The 27085-nt window shown below is 47.5% G+C and overlaps 1 protein-coding gene across 5 annotated transcripts in view; it reads left to right on the top strand.

The window, feature by feature from the left end:
* The first annotated feature begins 8837 nt into the window (after window positions 1–8837).
* LOC136588352 (catenin delta-1-like) overlaps window positions 8838–27085 on the top strand; it is a 75978-nt gene continuing 57730 nt past the window's right edge. For 3 of the 5 annotated variants that reach the window (XM_066587496.1, XM_066587494.1, XM_066587492.1), the window contains exon 1: window positions 8841–8996. The gene's annotated coding sequence lies outside the window, so the exon portion shown is untranslated. Of the gene's footprint in view, window positions 8997–27085 lie in introns of all 5 variants that reach the window. The other 2 variants (XM_066587497.1, XM_066587493.1) reach the window with 2 other exon arrangements.

Here is a 27085-nt window from a genome sequence, read left to right as displayed (position 1 = left end):
ATACACACCGCCTGTATATAATGTAATGGGGTACATACGCCGCCTGTATATAATGTAATGGGGTACATACGCCGCCTGTATATAATGTAATGGGGTACATACGCCGCCTGTATATAATGTAATGGGGTATATACGCCGCCTGTATATAATGTAATGGGGTATATACGCCGCCTGTATATAATGTAATGGGGTATATACGCCGCCTGTATATAATGTAATGGGGTACATACGCCGCCTGTATATAATGCAATGAGGTACATACGCCGCCTGTATATAATGTAATGCTGTATATACACCGCCTGTATATAATGTAATGGGGTACATACGCCGCCTGTATATAATGTAATGGGGTATACACGCCGCCTGTATATAATGTAATGGGATATATACGCCGCCTGTATATAATGTAATGGTGTATATACACCGCCTGTATATAATGTAATGGAGTATATACGCCGCCTGTATATAATGTAATGGGGTATATACACCGCCTGTATATAATGTAATTGGGTATATACACCGCCTGTATATAATGTAATGGGGTATATACGCCGCCTGTATATAATGTAATGGGGTATATACACCGCCTGTATATAATGTAATGGGGTATATATGCCGCCTGTATATAATGTAATGGGGTATATACGCCGCCTGTATATAATGTAATGGGGTATATACGCCGCCTGTATATAATGTAATGGGGTATATACGCCGCCTGTATATAATGTAATGCTGTATACACACCGCCTGTATATAATGTAATGGGGTATATACACCGCCTGTATATAATGTAATGGTGTATATACACCGCCTATATATAATGTAATGCTGTATATACGCCGCCTGTATATAATGTAATGCTGTATATACGCCGTCTGTATATAATGTAATGGGGTATATACGCCGCCTGTATATAATGTAATGGTGTATATACACCGCCTATATATAATGTAATGCTGTATATACGCCGCCTGTATATAATGTAATGCTGTATATACGCCGTCTGTATATAATGTAATGGGGTATATACGCCGCCTGTATATAATGTAATGGGGTATATACACCGCCTGTATATAATGTAATGGGGTATATAGACCGCCTGTATATAATGTAATGGGGTATATACACCGCCTGTATATAATGTAATGGGGTATATACACTGCCTGTATATAATGTAATGGGGTATATACACCGCCTGTATATAGTGTAATCGGGTATATACACCGCCTGTATATAATGTAATGGGGTATATACACCGCCTGTATATAATGTAATGGGGTATATACACCGCCTGTGTATAATGTAATGGGGTATATACGCCGCCTGTATATAATGTAATGGGGTATATAGACCGCCTGTATATAATGTAATGGGGTGTATACGCCGCCTGTATATAATGTAATGGGGTATATACACCGCCTGTATATAATGTAATGGGGTATATAGACCGCCTGTATATAATGTAATGGAGTGTATACGCCGCCTGTATATAATGTAATGGGGTATATACGCCGCCTGTATATAATGTAATGGGGTATACACACCGCCTGTATATAATGTAATGGGGTATACACACCGCCTGTATATAATGTAATGGGGTATATACACCGCCTGTATATAGTGTAATGGGGTATATACACCGCCTGTATATAATGTAATGGGGTATATACACCGCCTGTATATAGTGTAATGGGGTATATACACCGCCTGTATATAATGTAATGGGGTATACACACCGCCTGTATATAATGTAATGGGGTATATACACCGCCTGTATATAGTGTAATCGGGTATATACACCGCCTGTATATAATGTAATGGGGTATATACACCGCCTGTATATAATGTAATGGGGTATATACACCGCCTGTGTATAATGTAATGGGGTATATACACCGCCTGTGTATAATGTAATGGGGTATATACACCGCCTGTGTATAATGTAATGGGGTATATACGCCGCCTGTATATAATGTAATGGGGTGTATACGCCGCCTGTATATAATGTAATGGGGTATATACACCGCCTGTATATAATGTAATGGGGTATATACACCGCCTGTATATAATGTAATGGGGTATATAGACCGCCTGTATATAATGTAATGGGGTGTATACGCCGCCTGTATATAATGTAATGGGGTATATACGCCGCCTGTATATAATGTAATGGGGTATACACGCCGCCTGTATATAATGTAATGGGGTATACACACCGCCTGTATATAATGTAATGGGGTATACACACCGCCTGTATATAATGTAATGGGGTATATACACCGCCTGTATATAGTGTAATGGGGTATATACACCGCCTGTATATAATGTAATGGGGTATATACACCGCCTGTATATAGTGTAATGGGGTATATACACCGCCTGTATATAATGTAATGGGGTATATACACCGCCTGTTTATAATGTAATGGGGTATATACACCGCCTGTATATAATGTAATGGGGTATATACACCGCCTGTTTATAATGTAATGGGGTATATACACCGCCTGTTTATAATGTAATGGGGTATATACACCGCCTGTATATAATGTAATGGGGTATATACACCGCCTGTATATAATGTAATGGGGTATATACACCGCCTGTATATAATGTAATGGTGTATATACGCCGCCTGTATATAATGGGGTATATACACCGCCTGTATATAATGTAATGGGGTATATAGACCGCCTGTATATAATGTAATGGGGTATATAGACCGCCTGTATATAATGTAATGGGGTATATAGACCGCCTGTATATAATGGGGTATATACACCGCCTGTATATAATGTAATGGGGTATATACACCGCCTGTATATAATAGGGTATATACACCGCCTGTATATAATGTAATGGGGTATATAGACCGCCTGTATATAATGTAATGGGGTATATAGACCGCCTGTATATAATGTAATGGGGTATATACGCCTCCTGTATATAATGTAATGGGGTATATACACCGCCTGTATATAATGTAATGGGGTATATACGCCGCCTGTATATAATGTATTGCTGTATATACACCGCCTGTATATAATGTAATGGGGTATACACACCGCCTGTGTATAATGTAATGGGGTATATACGCCGCCTGTATATAATGTAATGGGGTGTATACGCCGCCTGTATATAATGTAATGGGGTATATACACCGCCTGTATATAATGTAATGGGGTATATAGACCGCCTGTATATAATGTAATGGGGTGTATACGCCGCCTGTATATAATGTAATGGGGTATATACGCCGCCTGTATATAATGTAATGGGGTATACACACCGCCTGTATATAATGTAATGGGGTATACACACCGCCTGTATATAATGTAATGGGGTATATACACCGCCTGTATATAGTGTAATGGGGTATATACACCGCCTGTATATAATGTAATGGGGTATATACACCGCCTGTATATAGTGTAATGGGGTATATACACCGCCTGTATATAATGTAATGGGGTATATACACCGCCTATTTATAATGTAATGGGGTATATACACCGCCTGTATATAATGTAATGGGGTATATACACCGCCTGTATATAATGTAATGGGGTATATACACCGCCTGTATATAATGTAATGGTGTATATACGCCGCCTGTATATAATGGGGTATATACACCGCCTGTATATAATGTAATGGGGTATATAGACCGCCTGTATATAATGTAATGGGGTATATAGACCGCCTGTATATAATGGGGTATATACACCGCCTGTATATAATGTAATGGGGTATATACACCGCCTGTATATAATAGGGTATATACACCGCCTGTATATAATGTAATGGGGTATATAGACCGCCTGTATATAATGTAATGGGGTATATACGCCGCCTGTATATAATGTAATGGGGTATATACACCGCCTGTATATAATGTAATGGGGTATATACGCCGCCTGTATATAATGTAATGGGGTATATACACCGCCTGTATATAATGTAATGGGGTATATACACCGCCTGTATATAATGTAATGGGGTATATACACCGCCTGTATATAATGTAATGGGGTATATAGACCGCCTGTATATAATGTAATGGGGTATATACGCCTCCTGTATATAATGTAATGGGGTATATACACCGCCTGTATATAATGTAATGGGGTATATACGCCGCCTGTATATAATGTAATGGGGTATATACGCCGCCTGTATATAATGTATTGCTGTATATACACCGCCTGTATATAATGTAATGGGGTATATACGCCTCCTGTATATAATGTAATGGGGTATATACGCCGCCTGTATATAATGTATTGCTGTATATACACCGCCTGTATATAATGTAATGGGGTATATACGCCTCCTGTATATAATGTAATGGGGTATATACGCCGCCTGTATATAATGTAATGGACTATATACGCCGCCTGTATATAATGTAATGGGGTATATACGCCTCCTGTATATAGTGTAATAGGGTATATACGCCGCCTGTATATAATGTAATGGGGTATATAGACCGCCTGTATATAATGTAATGGTGTATATACGCCGCCTGTATATAATGTAATGGGGTATATACACAGCCTGTATATAATGTAATGGGGTATACACACCGCCTGTATATAATGTAATGGGGTATATACGCCGCCTGTATATAATGTAATGGGGTATATAGACCGCCTGTATATAATGTAATGGGGTATATAGACCGCCTGTATATAATGTAATGGGGTATATACGCCTCCTGTATATAGTGTAATAGGGTATATACGCCGCCTGTATATAATGTAATGGGGTATATAGACCGCCTGTATATAATGTAATGGGGTATATACACTGCCTGTATATAATGTAATGGGGTATACACACCGCCTGTATATAATGTAATGGTGTATATACGCCGCCTGTATATAATGTAATGGGGTATATACGCCGCCTGTATATAATGTAATGGTGTATATACGCCGCCTGTATATAATGTAATGGTGTATATACGCCGCCTGTATATAATGTAATGGGGTATATAGACCGCCTGTATATAATGTAATGGGGTGTATACGCCGCCTGTATATAATGTAATGGGGTATATACGCCGCCTGTATATAATGTAATGGGGTATACACGCCGCCTGTATATAATGTAATGGGGTATACACACCGCCTGTATATAATGTAATGGGGTATATACACCGCCTGTATATAGTGTAATGGGGTATATACACCGCCTGTATATAATGTAATGGGGTATATACACCGCCTGTATATAGTGTAATGGGGTATATACACCGCCTGTATATAATGTAATGGGGTATATACACCGCCTGTTTATAATGTAATGGGGTATATACACCGCCTGTATATAATGTAATGGGGTATATACACCGCCTGTTTATAATGTAATGGGGTATATACACCGCCTGTATATAATGTAATGGGGTATATACACCGCCTGTATATAGTGTAATGGGGTATATACACCGCCTGTATATAATGTAATGGGGTATATACACCGCCTGTTTATAATGTAATGGGGTATATACACCGCCTGTTTATAATGTAATGGGGTATATACACCGCCTGTATATAATGTAATGGGGTATATACACCGCCTGTATATAATGTAATGGGGTATATACACCGCCTGTATATAATGTAATGGTGTATATACGCCGCCTGTATATAATGGGGTATATACACCGCCTGTATATAATGCAATGGGGTATATACGCCGCCTGTATATAATGTAGTGCTGTATATACACCGCCTGTATATAATGTAATGGTGTATATAGACCGCCTGTATATAATGTAATGGGGTATATAGACCGCCTGTATATAATGTAATGGGGTATACACACCGCCTGTATATAATGTAATGGGGTATATACACCGCCTGTATATAATGTAATGGGGTATATACACCGCCTGTATATAGTGTAATCGGGTATATACACCGCCTGTATATAATGTAATGGGGTATATACACCGCCTGTATATAATGTAATGGGGTATATACACCGCCTGTGTATAATGTAATGGGGTATATACACCGCCTGTGTATAATGTAATGGGGTATATACGCCGCCTGTATATAATGTAATGGGGTGTATACGCCGCCTGTATATAATGTAATGGGGTATATACACCGCCTGTATATAATGTAATGGGGTATATACACCGCCTGTATATAATGTAATGGGGTATATAGACCGCCTGTATATAATGTAATGGGGTGTATACGCCGCCTGTATATAATGTAATGGGGTATATACGCCGCCTGTATATAATGTAATGGGGTATACACACCGCCTGTATATAATGTAATGGGGTATACACACCGCCTGTATATAATGTAATGGGGTATATACACCGCCTGTATATAGTGTAATGGGGTATATACACCGCCTGTATATAATGTAATGGGGTATATACACCGCCTGTATATAGTGTAATGGGGTATATACACCGCCTGTATATAATGTAATGGGGTATATACACCGCCTGTTTATAATGTAATGGGGTATATACACCGCCTGTATATAATGTAATGGGGTATATACACCGCCTGTTTATAATGTAATGGGGTATATACACCGCCTGTATATAATGTAATGGGGTATATACACCGCCTGTATATAATGTAATGGGGTATATACACCGCCTGTATATAATGTAATGGTGTATATACGCCGCCTGTATATAATGGGGTATATACACCGCCTGTATATAATGTAATGGGGTATATAGACCGCCTGTATATAATGTAATGGGGTATATAGACCGCCTGTATATAATGGGGTATATACACCGCCTGTATATAATGTAATGGGGTATATACACCGCCTGTATATAATAGGGTATATACACCGCCTGTATATAATGTAATGGGGTATATAGACCGCCTGTATATAATGTAATGGGGTATATAGACCGCCTGTATATAATGTAATGGGGTATATACGCCTCCTGTATATAATGTAATGGGGTATATACACCGCCTGTATATAATGTAATGGGGTATATACGCCGCCTGTATATAATGTATTGCTGTATATACACCGCCTGTATATAATGTAATGGGGTATACACACCGCCTGTGTATAATGTAATGGGGTATATACGCCGCCTGTATATAATGTAATGGGGTGTATACGCCGCCTGTATATAATGTAATGGGGTATATACACCGCCTGTATATAATGTAATGGGGTATATAGACCGCCTGTATATAATGTAATGGGGTGTATACGCCGCCTGTATATAATGTAATGGGGTATATACGCCGCCTGTATATAATGTAATGGGGTATACACACCGCCTGTATATAATGTAATGGGGTATACACACCGCCTGTATATAATGTAATGGGGTATATACACCGCCTGTATATAGTGTAATGGGGTATATACACCGCCTGTATATAATGTAATGGGGTATATACACCGCCTGTATATAGTGTAATGGGGTATATACACCGCCTGTATATAATGTAATGGGGTATATACACCGCCTATTTATAATGTAATGGGGTATATACACCGCCTGTATATAATGTAATGGGGTATATACACCGCCTGTATATAATGTAATGGGGTATATACACCGCCTGTATATAATGTAATGGTGTATATACGCCGCCTGTATATAATGTAATGGGGTATATACGCCGCCTGTATATAATGTATTGCTGTATATACACCGCCTGTATATAATGTAATGGGGTATATACGCCTCCTGTATATAATGTAATGGGGTATATACGCCGCCTGTATATAATGTAATGGACTATATACGCCGCCTGTATATAATGTAATGGGGTATATACGCCTCCTGTATATAGTGTAATAGGGTATATACGCCGCCTGTATATAATGTAATGGGGTATATAGACCGCCTGTATATAATGTAATGGTGTATATACGCCGCCTGTATATAATGTAATGGGGTATATACACAGCCTGTATATAATGTAATGGGGTATACACACCGCCTGTATATAATGTAATGGGGTATATACGCCGCCTGTATATAATGTAATGGGGTATATAGACCGCCTGTATATAATGTAATGGGGTATATACGCCTCCTGTATATAGTGTAATAGGGTATATACGCCGCCTGTATATAATGTAATGGGGTATATAGACCGCCTGTATATAATGTAATGGGGTATATACACTGCCTGTATATAATGTAATGGGGTATACACACCGCCTGTATATAATGTAATGGTGTATATACGCCGCCTGTATATAATGTAATGGTGTATATACACCGCCTGTATATAATGTAATGGGGTATATACGCCTCCTGTATATAATGTAATGGGGTATATACACCGCCTGTATATAATGTAATGGGGTATATACACCGCCTGTATATAATGTAATGGTGTATATACACCGCCTGTATATAATGTAATGGGGTATATACGCCGCCTGTATATAATGTAATGGTGTATATACGCCGCCTGTATATAATGTAATGGTGTATATACGCCGCCTGTATATAATGTAATGGGGTATATACGCCGGCTGTATATAATGTAATGGGGTATATACGCCGCCTGTATATAATGTAATGGGGTATATACGCCGCCTGTATATAATGGGGTATATACACCGCCTGTCACACGCTGTGGGTTTGCACTATCCGCGGACCGTCACCGAGTGTTACCGCCGTCAGCCCGGCCCGCCTGCCGCTCCCCACAGCAGCTCTGCCCTCCGCCGACTCACCCTCCACTCCCCAGCAGCAGGCAGACGGCTGTAGCGTCCCCGCCCTCACAGTCTCCGCCCATCCGCCTCGCACTGAATAAGGCGTTCCGCCATTGGCTGTCCCGTTCACTCTGTGTCTCTGCGGCCTGTGATTGGCTGCGGTCCGGCAGGTGGTGACGTCAGGGCTGGGCCTGCTGGGGCGAGTTCGGTCCGAGCGCTGGAGCTCGCTTTGTGGTCGGAGACCCGTCGGGAGTGACGTCACTATTTGGCGCTGACGTCAGCGGCGGACACCGAGGGACCCTGACAGGACGGTAGGTACTGCGGTGCCGGAGGAGCGCCGGCTGACCGTCGGTGAGAGGGTGCTAGTCCGGGGGAGCGGGACCCGTGTGGTGGTGGAGGCCAGCGGTCCGCAGCTCGTCTGCTTACCTCATAGGCTGTGTGCTCGTCAACATCCCCCCGCGGGCTGTGTGTCCCCGTCCGCCTTCCCCCAGTAGGCTGTGTGGCCCCGTCAACATCCCCCCGTAGGCTGTGGGTCAGTGTGCTTGACAGGACATCGTGTGGTCCGCCTGCCCCCGCGGGCTGTGTGTCCCCGTCCGCCTCCCCCTGTAGGCTGTTGGTGTGCTCCATGACAGGACGTCTGGTGGCCCGTGGGGGGCTGTGTGGCCCCGTCCGCCTGTAGGCTGCTGGTTGGTGTGCTATATGACAGGACGTCGTGTGGTCCGCCTGACCCCCGTGGGGGGCTGTGTGGCCCCGTCCGCCTGACCCCCGTGGGGGGCTGTGTGGCCCCGTCCGCCTGACCCCCGTGGGGGGCTGTGTGGCCCCGTCCGCCTGTAGGCTGCTGGTTGGTGTGCTCCATGACAGGACGTCGTGTGGTCCGCCTGACCCCCGTGGGCTGTGTGGCCCCGTCCGCCTGGTTGGTGTGCTATATGACAGGACGTCGTGTGGTCCGCCTGACCCCCGTGGGCTGTGTGGCCCCGTCCGCCTGCGCCCGTGGGCTGTCCGTGACCTTCGTGTTTCGGCGCTGGTGTAGCGGGACGTTATCTGCCAGTATTGATGACGCAAAACCACAACGCCAATGTGGGTGAAGCCGGACGCCCCCAGCTGCTGCGTGCCGCCACCACAGAATCGGTGTGTTGTCGCTCGCGGGCCGTGTCCTGAGCCGCCATCCCTGCGCCCTCATGGTGTCCCCAGTCACTGCCCCTCCTCCGTCCGCCGCCGCTGTCTAGTGCCATGCGGCAGCCAGTGATGTCACTGATCCGTGATCGCCGGTGGTTGGTTGCTGCATCTTGTAGAGCGGCCAGCTGACATCACAGGGGGAGCCGCGGCGAGCGGGGCGGGACTGCGGAGGTACACCTCGGGGGGCTTGTAGGATACGGAGACCCCCTGTATGTGGGGGCACTTATGTATGCTCTAGCAGACGTGTGGGCAGGCTGTGGCGGTCTGCTGGTACCCCGGGCGTCTCTGCTGGTCTGAACCGTCCGCCGCTGCTCTCCATAGTTTCTCATACATTATAGTAAATACATCGGGAAGCGAGCGCCACAGCGTTTTGTTTTTCTTCTTTTTTTTGTTAAAGTGGCATCAAAAAGTTAGTTTTGGCACTTGCTCTAAAATCTGTTATCTTTGAGACAGTGCCCAGCAGATGCCCAGTGTTTTTAGTGCCCCCTACCTCCATGACCTGGGCACCCGGGGTGACTATCAGATGTCACATCCTACAGATAGATCTTTATTTACCCCCCACACCACCACCACCACCATTGGGCACTGGTTCTTTATTTACCCCCCACACCACCACCACCACCATTGGGCACTGGTTCTTTATTTACCCCCACACCACCACCACCATTGGGCGCTGGTTCTTTACTTACCCCCCACACCACCACCACCACCATTGGGCACTGGTTCTTTACTTACCCCCCACACCACCACCACCATTGGGCGCTGGTTCTTTATTTACCCCCCACACCACCACCACCACCATTGGGCGCTGGTTCTTTATTTACCCCCCACACCACCACCACCACCATTGGGCGCTGGTTCTTTATTTACCCCCCACACCACCACCACCACCATTGGGCGCTGGTTCTTTATTTACCCCCCACACCACCACCACCACCATTGGGCGCTGGTTCTTTATTTACCCCCCACACCACCACCACCATTGGGCGCTGGTTCTTTATTTACCCCCCACACCACCACCACCACCACCATTGGGCGCTGGTTCTTTATTTACCCCCCACACCACCACCACCACCACCATTGGGCGCTGGTTCTTTATTTACCCCCCACACCACCACCACCACCATTGGGCGCTGGTTCTTTATTTACCCCCCACACCACCACCACCACCACCACCATTGGGCGCTGATTCTTTATTTACCCCCCACACCACCACCACCACCACCACCACCATTGGGCGCTGGTTCTTTATTTACCCCCCACACCACCACCACCATTGGGCGCTGGTTCTTTATTTACCCCCCACACCACCACCACCACCATTGGGCACTGGTTCTTTATTTACCCCCCACACCACCACCACCATTGGGCGCTGGTTCTTTATTTACCCCCCACACCACCACCACCACCATTGGGCGCTGGTTCTTTATTTACCCCCCACACCACCACCACCACCATTGGGCGCTGGTTCTTTATTTACCCCCCACACCACCACCACCACCATTGGGCGCTGGTTCTTTATTTACCCCCCACACCACCACCACCACCACCATTGGGCGCTGGTTCTTTACCCCCCCACACCACCACCACCACCACCATTGGGCGCTGGTTCTTTATTTACCCCCCACGCCACCACCACCATTCGGCGCTGGTTCTTTATTTACCCCCCACACCACCACCACCACCACCATTGGGCGCTGGTTCTTTATTTACCCCCCACACCACCACCACCATTGGGCGCTGGTTCTTTATTTACCCCCCACACCACCACCACCACCATTGGGCGCTGGTTCTTTATTTACCCCCCACACCACCACCACCACCACCATTGGGCGCTGGTTCTTTATTTACCCCCCACACCACCACCACCACCACCATTGGGCGCTGGTTCTTTATTTACCCCCCACACCACCACCACCACCATTGGGCGCTGGTTCTTTATTTACCCCCCACACCACCACCACCATTGGGCGCTGGTTCTTTATTTACCCCCCACACCACCACCACCATTGGGCGCTGGTTCTTTATTTACCCCCCACACCACCACCACCATTGGGCGCTGGTTCTTTATTTACCCCCCACACCACCACCACCATTGGGCGCTGGTTCTTTATTTACCCCCGCACCACCACCACCACCGGGCGCTGGTTCTTTACTTACCCCCCACACCACCACCATTGGGCGCTGGTTCTTTATTTACCCCCCCACACCACCACCACCACCACCACCATTGGGCGCTGGTTCTTTATTTACCCCCCACACCACCACCACCACCACCATTGGACGCTGGTTCTTTATTTACCCCCCACACCACCACCACCACCATTGGACGCTGGTTCTTTATTTACCCCCCACACCACCACCACCACCATTGGGCGCTGGTTCTTTATTTACCCCCCACACCACCACCATTGGGCGCTGGTTCTTTACCCCCCACACCACCACCACCACCACCATTGGGCGCTGGTTCTTTATTTACCCCCACGCCACCACCACCATTGGGCGCTGGTTCTTTATTTACCCCCCACACCACCACCACCATTGGGCGCTGGTTCTTTATTTACCCCCCTTACCACCACCACCACCATTGGGCGCTGGTTCTTTATTTACCCCCCTTACCACCACACCACCATTGGGCGCTGGTTCTTTATTTACCCCCCACACCACCACCACCACCATTGGGCGCTGGTTCTTTATTTTCCCCCCACACCACCACCACCACCATTGGGCGCTGGTTCTTTATTTTCCCCCCACACCACCACCACCACCATTGGGCGCTGGTTCTTTATTTACCCCCCACACCACCACCACCACCATTGGGCGCTGGTTCTTTATTTACCCCCCACACCACCACCATTGGGCGCTGGTTCTTTATTTACCCCCCACACCACCACCATTGGGCGCTGGTTCTTTATTTACCCCTCACACCACCACCATTGGGCGCTGGTTCTTTATTTACCCCCCACACCACCACCATTGGACGCTGGTTCTTTATTTACCCCCCACACCACCACCATTGGGCGCTGGTTCTTTATTTACCCCCCACACCACCACCACCATTGGGCGCTGGTTCTTTATTTACCCCCCACACCACCACCACCATTGGGCGCTGGTTCTTTATTTACCCCCCACACCACCACCACCATTGGGCGCTGGTTCTTTATTTACCCCCCACACCACCACCACCATTGGGCGCTGGTTCTTTATTTACCCCCCACACCACCACCACCATTGGGCGCTGGTTCTTTATTTACCCCCCACACCACCACCACCATTGGGCGCTGGTTCTTTATTTACCCCCCACACCACCACCACCATTGGGCGCTGGTTCTTTATTTACCCCCCACACCACCACCACCATTGGGCGCTGGTTCTTTATTTACCCCCCACACCACCACCACCATTGGGCGCTGGTTCTTTATTTACCCCCCACACCACCACCACCATTGGGCGCTGGTTCTTTATTTACCCCCCACACCACCACCACCATTGGGCGCTGGTTCTTTATTTACCCCCCACACCACCACCACCATTGGGCGCTGGTTCTTTATTTACCCCCCACACCACCACCACCATTGGGCGCTGGTTCTTTATTTACCCCCCACACCACCACCACCATTGGGCGCTGGTTCTTTATTTACCCCCCACACCACCACCACCATTGGGCGCTGGTTCTTTATTTACCCCCCCACACCACCACCACCATTGGGCGCTGGTTCTTTATTTACCCCCCCACACCACCACCACCATTGGGCGCTGGTTCTTTATTTACCCCCCACACCACCACCACCATTGGGCGCTGGTTCTTTATTTACCCCCCCCCCCACACCACCACCACCATTGGGCGCTGGTTCTTTATTTACCCCCCACACCACCACCACCACCACCACCATTGGGCGCTGGTTCTTTATTTACCCCCCACACCACCACCACCACCACCGGGCGCTGGTTCTTTATTTACCCCCCACACCACCACCACCACCATTGGGCGCTGGTTCTTTATTTACCCCCCACACCACCACCACCACCATTGGGCGCTGGTTCTTTATTTACCCCCCACACCACCACCACCACCATTGGGCGCTGGTTCTTTATTTACCCCCCGCACCACCACCACCATTGGGCGCTGGTTCTTTATTTACCCCCCCCCCCGCACCACCACCATTGGGCGCTGGTTCTTTATTTCCCCCCACGCACCACCACCATTGGGTGCTGGTTCTTTATTTACCCCGCATCACCACCATTGGGCGCTGGTTCTTTATTTACCCCCCCCCCCCCCCGCACCACCCCCATTGGGCGCTGGTTCTTTATTTACCCCCCCCCCCCCCCCCCCCGCACCACCACCATTGGGCGCTGGTTCTTTATTTACCCCCCCCCCCCCCCCCCGCACCACCATTGGGCGCTGGTTCTTAAAGGTGCATTTCGGTAGTAAAGAGAATTTGTTTTAATGCTCCATTAATTCCTGGGCCTTGTACAAAAATGAGGGGTTTAAATGCATTCTACAGTAAGTTACTAGGGCACTACCTGCGGCGGAGGGGTAAGGTGCGGGAGGGCAGGGTGGAAGGTGCTCGTGTTGTGGTGGCAGCAGGGTTACTGTACTTTGTAGGCTTTTCTGTCGAGGTGGACCTTTAGGTCTGATGTGGTGGGGTAGCAGGTTCCAGAGTAGAAGTGATGCACGGGAGAAACCTTGGAGATGATTGTGGGGAGCAGAGGAGGAAGTCTTGAGACGACCAGAAATGACATGTGAGGAGGTATTGGGATACTAGGTCAGAGATGTCTTGATGGGGACAAGTTGTGGAGGCCTTCTGTCATTGATATCTTGAATTGGGTTATCTGGATGGTAGGTAGTTGGTGAGGGGATTTGCGGAGGGGCGTGATGGGGGTAGAGGTAGGTTAGTGGGACAGCAGGGTTGAGGATGGATGGGAGGCTGCAGAGAAGGATATTGTATGACCTCCAGACTACTGCAATGGTGTTTTGTTGGCTCTGGGTTGAGGAGGAGAGCTGGAGTCCGAGAGGTGGCTTCAGCTGGAGCCTGTATGTGTTCTATGAAGGAGATGGCAGAACTGAATGTAACGGAGACCGCAGGTATGTGGGACTGAGGGAAGTCTGGAGTCCTTCTATTAAGCCAAGTAGAGGAGTAGCAGGAGTATTAAGGGCTACAGAAGGCAAACACAGGGCGAGTGCGAGCTGTACGCTAAGTGTCCGCTGTCTGAAGTGTGTGACTTGGGATTAGTGGAATCGCGGAGCACATCTTTCTATCGAGTCCTTGTCACCCTGCTGGCTGACACGGTACCCAACCTTTGTCCATACCTCAAGTCCTAGTAATGTTTTGGCGTATACATTGTAGCGGGGGTATATTGGGTCGTATTAAGCCTTGTCACATGTATAGAGTCTGCTTGTGGCTTTCAGACTCCATTGCTCTCACAGGTGATTCAGGGCAGGGTAACCCAATCAGGGTGTGATAATTGATCTGTGGAATTTCAGGTTTCCCTTCCAAACAGAGGAGGAGCAGAAGTGTTACAGATAAGAGCTGGATGAAGCCAGGCGATCTGTGCGAGGAGCTGCTGCCTCTCGGTGGATCACAAGTGATGGCAGTTGTTCTTTAATAAAACCCCTTGCAGCGACATGTAAACGATATCGCACCTGCCCGTGGGAGGCCTCATGTCCACGGGGAAAATCAGGCCTGCCGCGGATTCTTCATGTAGAATCCATAGTGGGTCCCTCCTGCCCCGCGGACATGAGGCCAAAAAATCAGAATAAACTCCCCTCCGGACGATGCGGATCTTCCTTCCTTTGCGGCCGGATCTTCTTTCTTCGGCCCGGTGGATGTGCTCGGCACGCCAGCAGCGTGCCGGGCACATCCGCCGGGCCGAAGAAAGATGATCCGGCTGCAAAGAAAGGAAGAACCGCATCGTCTGGAGCAGGTGAGTTTAATTCAGGTACAGGTCTCCGTACGGCTTCCATAGGCTTCAATAGAAGCCTGCGGGAGCCGTCCCCGCGGAAGACCCGCACCTAAATGGAGCATGTCCATTTTTTTTTTTCCTGCACGTGGATCCGCGCCTGAAGGGAAAAATGACATCCGCAGGTATTTAACTACCTGCGGGTGTCTAATGCATCCCTATGGGGCGCGGATCCTCGCGCGGGAGAAACGCTGCACACTTAAAGCCCGTGGACGTGAGGCCTGAAGGGGTCGAAGGCCTCTATCAGACTTGCGTTTTTCTTGCACGTCTTTCTTTTTACACAAATGTCGATGGGACTTGCTACTGTTAAAGGCGCATTGCACAAAAATCACCAGTTATATAAATAGTAAAAAGATTAATACTAAAAAGTGTTGTCCCTTTAATAAATAATGTGAGATTGTAGAGGGGGTGTACTGGTAAAAAGACCCTCAGGGGAAGTGCAGAATTAAAGGAAACTCCAGTGTAACCGAGGAAGAAGTGCAGAGCCGCCTTAAAGTGACTAACAGTGTGAGGGGTGCTGGCCGTCTGTCTTGGGTGTTACAGTATCACATGTTACATCACTGATCACTCAGGAGGGTCCGGGCGCCTTCCTCGGGTGGTACAGTATCACATGTTACATCACTGATCACTCAGGAGGGTCCGGGCGCCTTCCTCGGGTGTTACAGTATCACATGTTACATCACGGATTACTCAGGAGGGTCGGCGATCCCGGATTATTCTGGTTGCCAAATTGAAGTTGGGAAGAAAGGTTTTTGTTTTTCTTCTGGCCTTTCCCTGGGTTACCATTGGGGGTAAAAGGCTGCACTGGATGCATATGCCGAGTTTTGTTTTGTTTTTTTCCCCCCAGCCTAAAATACCATGTTCCTGATTGGGAGGGGGAGACGAGCTCAGGTTCCTCCATGTTGAGTTTTGGGGCTCTTTCACACAAGCTTAAATCAGCCATCTGACGCATTTGTTAAAACAGGCGTATTCCCGCAGTGTGAAAACGTCCGGCCAGCAAAGATGGCGCATACGCTGCACCGTGCGCTCAGGTGTTTTTACGCTGGCCAGAAAAGATAGTTCAGGAACTATCTTTCGGCTGGAATACAGCGGCGGCTCCCATAGACTCCTGTGGTAGCGGCCAGAGAAGGGAGGTGGGAGGGAGTTTAGCAGCATCTGAAATGGTTTCATTGTCATTTGTGATGTCTTCACTCAACCCTCGCAGAGCTAAGAAAAATCTGCACTATTGCTACCACTTGGGCCAGCATTGGCAGCGCCAGCCCCATTAAATACATAGGGCACCTGCAGATGGCCGGGTCGAATCCCCTGCGAGAATTCTTCTAAGGGGATCCGACCCGTGTCCCTGCAGGGACCAGTGCGGCTCCGGCTCTGTGCTGTACAGGCTGCTGCTTGGCCGGCGCATGCGCAGAGCGGAGTTGGCGCGACGGGAGTGACATTTGTGCGGGCCTCTGCAAGACCCACACAGAAATAGAACATGCCGCTATTTGTTTTCCGTGTGTGTTCATGTGGACAAATCGCGGCTGTCTGCATAGGATTGTGTTCCGTTATGCAATCCTATGCAGGCGGGCACGGGCGTAAATCCTGCAGGAAATCCTGCCGCGGAATTTCGGCCCGTGTGCAGGGGGCCATAGGGAGTACATCGCACTCCCCTGACACAGCTGTGGCAGGGCATTCCTTCATCCCCGTGGGTTATCCATGTAAGGTAGTCCATGATGCAGTTACATCACAGTCCACTGGGGGATGAGTGAGTCTCATGATGACAGCGACGCTTACTCCAGCGCCATGACACTGATTGACGGAATAGGTCATCCATATCTTAGTTCTGGAAAAAGCCTTTTTAATAAAGGTTTGTTGACCTCCGGTGTAATGTGCGTTGTGCTAAGCTGATATCATGCCGCATCTAAAGAGACCTTTCTGTAGTGTAACATGACAAATGGCCGACCTGGTTCACTAGAGGAGTAGCCACATGTGCCGGATGGGCCACTGGTCATCTAATGAACAGCCGCCACCACTAGACTCACTCGCCCCCTAGTGCACCGTGATGTTACTGCATCATGGATTACCTAACATAAAGGCAGTATGGAGTACGATTGGAGATCTGTAACTGACAGCTGAACTCCTGCTGTAGTTACAGATCTCCAACACATCGCTAGTGGGTCGGCGCCCTAAGGCCTCATGTCCACGGGGAAAATCAGATCCGCTGCAGATTCTACATGTAGAATCTGCAGCGGGTCCCTCCTGCCCCGCGGACATGAGGGCTGAAAATGCAAATAAATGAGAATAAACTTACCTCCGATCCGCTCCGTTTCTTCTCTTCGCGGCGGCGGCATCTTCTCTCGTCGCGGCCGGATCTTCATTCTTCGGCTCGGCGGATGTGCACGATGACGTCGGTGACGTGCCCCGCGCATGCGCCGGGTCGAAGACAAATGATCCGGCCGCGGCTGAGAGAAGATGGCGCCGCGGAGAAGAGAAGAACCGGAGCGATGAGTAAAATCTGATTTTTGTGTCCCGCGGATCCGGACGGCTTCCATAGGCTTCAATAGAAGCCCGCGGGAGCCGTCCCCGCGGGAGACCCGCATGAAAATGGAGCATGGTCCAGATTTTTTCATGCTCCATTTTTTTTTAAAATCACTTTTATTGACCATCCGCGGGTATTTATCTACCCGCAGGTGGTCAATGCATCCCTATGGGGTGCGGATCCGCGCGCGGGAGAAGAGTTAAAATCCGCTGCGGATTTTAATTCTTCTTTTTCCCGTGGACATGAGCCCTAAGACCGGTTTTCTTCTGGGGTACGTTCACACGGGGTGTAAAAGCATTTCCTTATAACAGCCCGCACCATAGGTGTAGGTATTGACCAGGAATCGGCTGCAGATCCACAGCTGAATTTAGTAGCAACATTGCCCCCAACGCCGGTGACAGCGCCATATACTGAGACGAGGGGCGCCATCTATCTAATAGGCTGTAGATGCGCTGCCTGTTCCTGGTCACAATCTGCAGCTACAGTGCGGGTTTATGTGGGAATGCTGCAGAATTTTGGTTACTATGGGAGGTGACGTGTAAGGAAAGTTTTTGTAATTGAGTCCCAATATTCCTTGTTGTCTGACCAGTGACTTGTAAAAAGGACTAACGGGGACAATCTCGGGCTTTTATGCCAGTTTATAGCATGAAGTTGCAAATTTCTTGCGCGATCAGGGATTTGGTTTGACTTTTTAGCTCTTGTAGACAGTGGGCGGTGCTTGTCAGAGGGGGCGTGGCTGGACCGACAGATTTATAATCTATTCCAGCTCAGATCTAGTGTACACTTATGTGAAGGGGCACGGAGGGTGCGAGGGAAGACCTCCGATCCTCCTCATTTAACACCTTTGAGGTGTTCCGGAGACGAAGGGATTGTCAACATTTCTCCCAAACGCTTCCACTTATTGGCATTCTTCCATCTGTATGGACAGGCCTCTGGGATGATTTGGTGATCCTGCATTGAGCGGGCGGTCGGACCCGATGACCCCGGAGGTCCCTTCCATCTCTACCATTCCGTGTAAGGATAGTGGCACGTAGTACTGTTGCATGCAGACTTGTGACCATACAGTGGGCAGCCTCCATAAAGGGCTGTAGATGGTCTCTCCTCTCTGTAAAGGTGTGTGTGGCGGTATTACTGGGCTGTGTCAATGGCTGTGTGGTTTCTATGTCGTGTTTGATCTCTGTACAAGGGTTGCGGTGTGTGGGTGTGTATTGACATGCACTGCAGTCCTTGGTTCAGGGTGTGTTCTTGTAATGGGAGCTTATATTGATATTACCATTTATGACAGTGTGCCAGGCAGATAGTAACAGGGGCAGGTTGATGGAACTGTCTAAAAGACAAACCTGGTTGCCCCTAGCAGCCAATCGCAGCACAGTTTTCATTGTACCAGAGCAGAATGAAAAATGAAAGCTGCATTGTGATTAGTTGCAACGAAGGGCGCCTACCCACTAGCGATATGCTTCCTTGCCATGCGAGAGCGAGTCAAAACGCATGATTATGCAACCAATGATTTCAATGGTTTCATGCTTGCTTGCAATTTTTCACTCACGCCTCACAGCGCTAAGAAAAATATGCGCTATCGCTGATTGTTTTCAATGGGGCCGGCGGCACATTGAAAGCGTAAAGAATACATCGTGGACTTCTGTCACAGCTGTAACTGCTATGGCAGGGGATTCCTTTGTTCCTGCAACGACCGCAGGGATGAAGGCATCCTCTGCCACAGCTGAAGTCCACAATGCTTTCCCATTGCTTTTAATTGCAGCGCTCAGCTATCATTCAATGACGGCCAGGCGCCACCTCCGATTGGTCACAGCGCTCAGCCAAATCAGAGGCAGCACTTTCTGGGGTTGGGGATTTTTCAATCCCCGGCCTCTAGAAGACGACTGCCGGGGCCGGAAAGAAGAGTCAGACGGCTCTTCTAGGTGAGTAAAAAGTGTTTTATATGTTTTTTACAGCTAGGGCTGATTTTCAGGGAAGGGCTTATATTTCAAGCCCTTCCCCAAAAATCATTGCTATGGGGGTTGCCTGCAACCCATTGCTTTCAGTGGGGCTCAGCAGCTGCTGCCGCCGGCCCCATTGGAAACAATTAGCGATATCGCAGATTTTTCTTAGCGCTGAGAGGCTTGAGTGAAAAATCACAAATGAGTATGAAATCATTGAAAGTGCGCCTTACAGCGGGACCGCCGTAGGGTAGTGCGCCTTACAGCGGGACCGCCATGGGGTAGCCGAACCATACAAAAAATGTCTTATGAAATTCAAAAGGATGGATGTAATAACTTAGTGAATCTAAGCGGTGTCTATAGATGCTAATACACCTCGCTGGGAATGCGGGGTGTTCGTATGGCCGGCAGGACGAGCCGCTGGTATAAAGGGGTGATACAAGGTAGGATTAAACAGTAGTATTCTACAGAGGATATAAAGGAGGGAATGGTATGGCTCTAGTATGTTGATGATGTATGTGGGGACCGCTAATACAACCGGGCAGGGCGAGCGGCTGATATAAGGGGGTGATACAGGACCAGCCAGGGATGATTCTGTAGAGGATCAACTGCACTCTGGATGAAGTGGCGGATCCCCGGGGGGAGGCGAGTGTAGGGGTTATAAGCGTGCCGTATTGGCGCGTGTGGTGTGTGTGTAGTTTATAATTAATATGATCTGTGGTGTTTCTTTATCAGAGGATGAGTAAAGCGAATTATTTGAAGAAAAGAGACTGCTTGTATTACTACTAGAGGCCCATTTACATGGAGCGATGGTCACTCAAACCACAGTGACAGCTTTGAGCGATCATTTTGTATAAACTATTAAGTAGCTACTCAGCTACTTAATGGCTAATTACTGTGCAAATGAAGCCTTAGCTGAATGCAGTTAGTAGCTGGAGGGCTCTTATCAGCTTTCAGTCCCTTTGTTCTCTGACAGGAAACAATACTATCAGCACTCCCCACAAAGAACTGCTGATAAGGCTGAAGGATGATTTTTAGGTTGGCCTGAATTTAACGATCAGCTATCAGTGCACGACGGGCGCGCGTTTAGACGCAAGATTATCATTCAAACGATTGCTTTTTAGCGATTTTGAGTGATCAGCTCTCCATGTAAATGGGTCTTAAACCCTTTGGTAAGATGGGGAATTCACTTTTTTTTTTTTTTTTTGAAGTGGTCGAAGGCTGGTATAATGGTGAAATCTTACTCTCCTATTTATCATGGATGCTTGAGCAGCTTTCATTTAAGCCCAGTGGGGTTAATGTGTTCAGTAAGGGCTCCTGTCCACGGGCGATATGTCTGCGCTATCTGCAGCCATAATCCGTCCGCTGGTAACGCAGTGAACGCTTTACATAGCCTTAACTATGAAAAGCGCAGCCCGACGTCCATGAGAATCATAGTGATGCTCCGCTCATGGGATTCTAACTTGCCGCGGTCAGCCTGTCTATCAGATGGGCTCACCGCTGAGACCTGTTCGTTCTTCCCCTGCAGCACAATACCGCTAGCTCTATTCCGCGTCGGCTGTGGACAGGCAGCCTTAGTAGATCGAATATAGTTCATGTTTTCATAAAATATTGACTCTATCGACGGCTTCACAACCCATCAAACTGAAGGCTCGTTGAACCTGTTTCATGATTTGGATGTTAAAAAAAAAGAAGCCCCACATCATCTTGGTCCCAAATTCCTGGACCCCTTAAGAGAATGTAGTAGCTGGGGGCCAAGATTGAAATGTCTTCCCAGCTGTCAACACGGCGAGTGGTTCACCAAGAGGCAGGGCGGTATTCTCCAGACACGACCACTATTGGCTCCTTTGTGACAAGCCGGTTGGACGGCGTAACGTGCCTAACAATCAGATTGTAGAAGCCAGCGAACACGTTGATGGATTAAAATTGCACAAAGAATTTGCGCCATGTGAGATACAACTCATATGCTGAAATACAAAATGTGGCCATCTGACCAGAATGACTGCGGGCTAAATGTGGGCTACAGAAAAGCCTGCTGCGTCTAATGAGTTTAAAAGCCCAAGCGATCCTTTAAAGTCTAGTAAATTAGCCACCATGTCCGGACCTTCCAGAAAGTCTACAGACCTGGCACGGGGTGAGGTAATATTTCACCCCTCCGACACCCACTCCTGCTATGACTGTCTCTCATAACCCATGGGATTCGTCCTGCTACCAGCCCCAGCAGTTACAGTGACCCCCATAGTAGACCCAGGAATAGCAACCTCCCTAATGTCCTCTTGCCAGGCAGCATCCCTAAAACCTTAACACTCGCCCTGCCCGCAGCTGTGATGCAGTGGTGGCAGCAGCGGCACCCGCTGCTGAGCCTGACCTCTGACCTCGGTGCAGAGGTCAGCGGTCACAGACTCTGCACTGTGCCACCGGACTGGAGCTGCAGGCAGGATGAGTAGAATTCCTTTAAAAGGGTTATCCAGGCAGCACTCGCCAGGATTACCCGGGGTCAGAGTGGAAGCACTGCTGTGACCCCCTGTGACTTGCCGGCGCCCCTAATAATTGCTAGCGCAGCTCATTGACATCGTTCAGAGTTGCGCTTATAATTGTTATATGGGTGTTGCATGGAAAACCCCTCAAAGGCACAATGCACGGCCGGCGGGCCACATAAAATGAAACGGTGTACTGGTTTTGGCCCGTGGGCTTGGTAATAATAGATATCCTGGGTATAATAGATAATGGGAGAGTTCTCTGTATTGTTCCCTGATATATCTATACACAGTTATTAGAGCGCCCCCTTGTTAAAGTCCTGGGTATAATAGATAATGGGAGAGATCTCTGTACTGACCCAAGATATATCTATACATAGTTATTAGAGCGCTCCCTTGTTACAGTCCTGGGTATAATAGATGATGGCAGAGATCTCTGTACTGTCCCCTGATATATCTATACATAGTTATTAGAGTGCCCCCTTGTTACAGTCCTGGGTATAATAGATGATGGGAGAGATCTCTGTACTGACCCCTGATATATTATACATAGTTATTAGAGTGCCCCCTTGTTACAGTCCTGGGTATAATAGATGATGGGAGAGATCTCTGTACTCACCACTGATTATATCTATACATAGTTATTAGAGCGCCCCCTTGTTAGAGTCTTCGATATAATAGATGATGGGAGAGATCTCTGTACTGTCCCCTGATATATCTATACATAGTTATTAGAGCGCCCCCTTGTTACAGTCCTGGGTATAATAGATGATGGGAGAGATCTCTGTACTGACCCCTGATATATCATACATAGTTATTAGAGGGCCCCCTTGTTATAGTCCTGGGTATAATAGATGATGGGAGATCTCTGGATTGTTCCCTGATATATTTATACATAGTTATTAGAGGGCCCCCTTGTTACAGTCCTAGGTATAGTAGATCATAGGATGGTAGAGTTGGAAGGGTCATCAGCCCTTCAGGTATCTGTTGACCGCTATTATATAGATGCTAGGAGTACATCGTTTTTAGCGCAGCACTGAAAAGGCAGCACTAAACAGCTGTGAGGGAGGCCTTATACAGCTATTGTCCTTGAGGTCTTCTAGGATTGCATCTTTTAGAAACCCTTTTTAACATTTTACCCGCAATAGAAGTCAGACTTACCGGCCTGTAGTTTCCAGGTTCATTTTTTGACCCTTTTTGAGTATTGGCACCACGTTGGTTATGTGCCAATCCAGTGGAGCAGACTCGTTGCTATATAGTCCTTAAATGTAAAACAAGTCAAATGAATTTTTTTTTTTTGGTCACCAAATTTAAAAATGTGTATAAATTACATATTCTGCTTTTGTTTCTTGCTTTTGTGGCAGTATTTGCTCTTTTTAATGTTGTTTTTTTTACTGATGTTTAATAAACCTTCATTATTTTGGGGTAGTACCTGCTTTCCTTTTTCAATGTGTTTTTTTTTTTTATTTTTATTTTATTTTTTACGGCAATTAATTTTGGCTACACCTGACTTTATCAAACAGTTCATTTAGCGTTATTTACTATTAAGAAATTTGTAGATCAATGTATCAGTTAATTATTTTTCTATTAGATTGTAGACTAGAAAGATATAGCCTGCTGCTAATATAAGTAGTGAAGGGGGTTAAACAAAACCTTTTCTATACCAGTGAATGGAATGAGACAGACGGCAGATAAGTCTCCCAGACCCCCCTCCCCCCCCCCCCCCCCATTCCTTCTCACTGAATGCATAACTGTTTCATTGTATGTTATAGTAACACCTTAAAAGGTGTAACTTCTGTTAATCATTTTAGTTGTACCCTACAATGTATTATTATTTATCTTGGAGGTATGTACTTTTCCTGTGATGTCATTTATGGTATATAAACCACACACACCTTAGAATAAATTAGTAATCCTCTGATAGCGCACAGGCTGGTGTGATTTTGTATTTCTCCTGGGCCCAGACTTCTGCACAAGATCTGGGAGTGTCTTCTCCTTACAGCTACTCTGATTATGTCACAGGTGCAGCTGCTGAAGTCATGGCTGTGATGAAGCCATTCACTAGCATCAGTGGGACGGACACCACTTTGCTGTCAGGCCTACAAGGTTCCCGTATTCGGAGCACAGAATAGTGTAGTTGACTGTTCCTGTATACTCCTAATGTAACAAACCAAAGTGTCCGTTTCATTAATGCCAGTGAATGGGTTTCTTCAGCTGTGACAGACCCCCATGTTATATCTGTGCCCCCTCCGTTACGGTCTGTTAATGACATGACTGTATTCTGGCTGCTGTTCTTCATCTCCTGACCTCGGGGTATGCTACTGCTATGATGCTGAGACTCCCGGTCAGGGGACGTGCGGTCGCTGTCGTATTATGGACTCCGGCAGAGATGCGTTGGTGTCACCGGCCTCATCCTGCAGGTCTTATCATGCAGAACTCCGGGATCCCTCTTCTCCATTCACAGGGTTCAGGCTGCGCCTCTATTCCACCTTCCACTGGGGCCATTTTTGTCTTTCCACCTCGCCCCACATAGAAATTCAGCTTTACAATATATTAACGGTGGCATTGAGAAATAAGCCTCGCCCCTCAGAAGGTCCTCATGTGGCCCTGTCTGCTAAATAGTTGGGGTTTGTTGAAAATGGAAAAGCAAAATGGCTGCAGCAGGAAGGGGTTAACACTCGGCCTGCTGGACGAAGACAAGTTAAGTCCTGCTGCTCTAATTGGTGTTCTGTGACTAAGAATATAGCATACTTTTACTCTATATTTTGGCTGGTGTGACGGCGCAGGGCTGATGCACTTACAGGCGGACGTCTCCAGAGTCCTTCCTGCCATCCACCCTGCTGCTCTTCTGCAGACTCGCTCTTAGCAAAAACTTGTACTCCAATCGCCTTACAATACGGAGCGGGAAGCGTCGGCCCCTTGTTAGGCCTAGTGGTCAGTGGGAAAACTGCAGGATTGTTTGTTTTTAATGTAGACCGGACATTAGGAATTTTTGATGACTTTTTTTTATTTCCGAAGAATAGATAGAACGTTGCTTTTACACAAGGAGTCCTTCTGATGACGGCGGTCTTTGTTGACTGCTTTCTGGTAAAGTTTGTACTAGTCCTAAGATGATTGTCGATGTTGATGACCGGTCCCCTGGAACTTGTATAGCAGTGTATTGGTTTCTATCGGTGACTGCTGTCTAGTCTCCTGCCATCAGGGACCGCTCTTGTTGGCATGCTGTTTACATTTCCATGGAAGGTAGGGCTCATTTATCAAAACTAATAGTAAGACTGTCCTTGTTGCCCATGGCAACTAATCAGAAACGTTTTCCTTTTACCAAGCCTCAGAAATGAAAGCTGAGCTCTGATTGGTTGCTTTGGGCAAGGACAGTCTCTTATTGGACAGTGTTGTCTGAGGATTTGTGACTGCCGGGAATGAGTTACTTGCAGGAGTTACAGAAGAGCGTGGTGTTGTGGTACACATGGTCCGGGTGACGGCTGGTTCGTGAAGTGCCAATGGCAGTCTTGGGCAAAGTTTGGGGTCGCGCTGTACACAACAAAGCAACTAATTGGCGACTAGCAAACAAATGGCAAACTTTGTTGGATGCACCTCAGAGAGGGGCTAATGATGCCAACATCCAGAGCCTAAGACTTTAGGGTATGTTTGTTCCATTCCTCTCAAAAATCTCTTTGCCGTTCATCCTGAAGCCCTCGGCAGCGTGTTAGACGCTAAACAAGCAAAGCGTAAATCCTACCGCTGTCCAAAAATAACGGGAACCTGACGGAACTGAAGCCTTTCTGGTTTCATTCAATGGGGGTTACAAATAAATGAATAGCTTGGAAAGCAATGGGGAAAACACAGCTCTATTTTATTTCGGCTTTTCTCCTCCAAAAATGGAGAAGAGCCAAAAACCCTGAACTGCCCCGATGCCGGTGTGATGGCAGACTGCTGGGGAGACTCTGAAGGGTAATCGGCCCGTGTCGGTGCAGAACGATGAGCTAGTCCATGTAAAGCTGTCTGCTTAATGTGAATGGAGGCGGGCCGAGGGCGAGAACGCACCGATACCAACGATAACGGCTCCTGGGAACAGTACAGGGCCGGGCATCGCTTCCCCAACAGCTCGTCGCATGTAAAGGGGCCTTAGTCTCCTGAGGTTAACTACTAGAAAATGTCAGGAACCTATTTCTCATCTGCACCCGAGGTAGACGGCTTATACTGCAAATATTGCAGATGGATCTGGATAAGTTTTGGGCAGCAAAGTGGTAAATGAGGTTTAAAGTTTTGCACGCGGGCAGGAAAACCATGTCACCATTACACACCAAGTGGGGAACCACTGGGGAACACCG

The sequence above is a fragment of the Eleutherodactylus coqui genome, chromosome 13 (assembly GCF_035609145.1).
Source record: "Eleutherodactylus coqui strain aEleCoq1 chromosome 13, aEleCoq1.hap1, whole genome shotgun sequence".
Lineage (NCBI taxonomy): Eukaryota > Metazoa > Chordata > Amphibia > Anura > Eleutherodactylidae > Eleutherodactylus > Eleutherodactylus coqui.
Note: the sequence above shows the minus strand (reverse complement) of the source record. Positions and strands in the feature narration are given on the sequence as shown.